This window comes from Malurus melanocephalus, unplaced genomic scaffold, assembly GCF_030028575.1.
Source record: "Malurus melanocephalus ecotype Western Australia unplaced genomic scaffold, MMel_1.1 scaffold_4799, whole genome shotgun sequence".
Taxonomy (NCBI): domain Eukaryota; kingdom Metazoa; phylum Chordata; class Aves; order Passeriformes; family Maluridae; genus Malurus; species Malurus melanocephalus.
Window position 1 is genome coordinate 1 of NW_026628031.1, and position 792 is coordinate 792.

Consider the following 792-nt stretch of genomic DNA (forward strand, 5'->3'; position numbering starts at 1 on the left):
GGGACCAGTTTGAGACCATTTGGGGTTTCCAGTTTGATCCCAGTCCAAGCCCTGTCCCTCCCAGTTTGGGCCAGTTTGGCTCCCCGTTACGAACTAGTTTGGACCAGTTTGACTCCCAGTTTGGGACCAGCTGGGGTTCCCAATTTGATCCTAGTCCGAGCCCAGTCCCTCCCAGTTTGGACCAGTTGGACTCCCAGGCCCTCCAGTCCGATCCCAGTCCCTCCCAGTCTGATCCCAGTCCCTCCCGGTCTGATCCCAGTCCGATCCCAGTCCCTCCCAGCTTAATCCCAGTTATCCCATCCCACCCTAACTGCCATTCCCGTTTTTTTCCAGGCTTCCCTGTTCCTGCAGGTCTCCTACGTTCCCCCTCCAGGCTCCGTCCCTCTTTTCCCCCCTCCGGCCCCTCCGGAGCCGGCCCCGGCCGCGGCCGAGCTGGACACGGTCACCGGTACCCAAACCCCCGTTCCCAATCCCGAATTTTTGGGGTCYGACCCCATTCCCGTGTCCCATATTTCCCATTCGCGCCGGGCAGAGACGGCCGGAGAGGAGGACACGGAAGATCCTGAGGTTGCGGGGGACACGGAGCCCTCGGCATCCTCGGGAATCCCGGGATCGGAGGCACCGGCGCTGCCCCGGAACCCGTCCGGGAGTTTGGTGCAYGGGGTGAAGAGGAGGAGGAGGAGRAGCRCCCCCAAAAAACCCTTACCCAACAAAGCGCAGAATTTCCAGGTGGGACGGGGTGAGCCGGTCCTGGAAAACCCCACAGGCTGTCCCTGGGGTGGGATCGACACC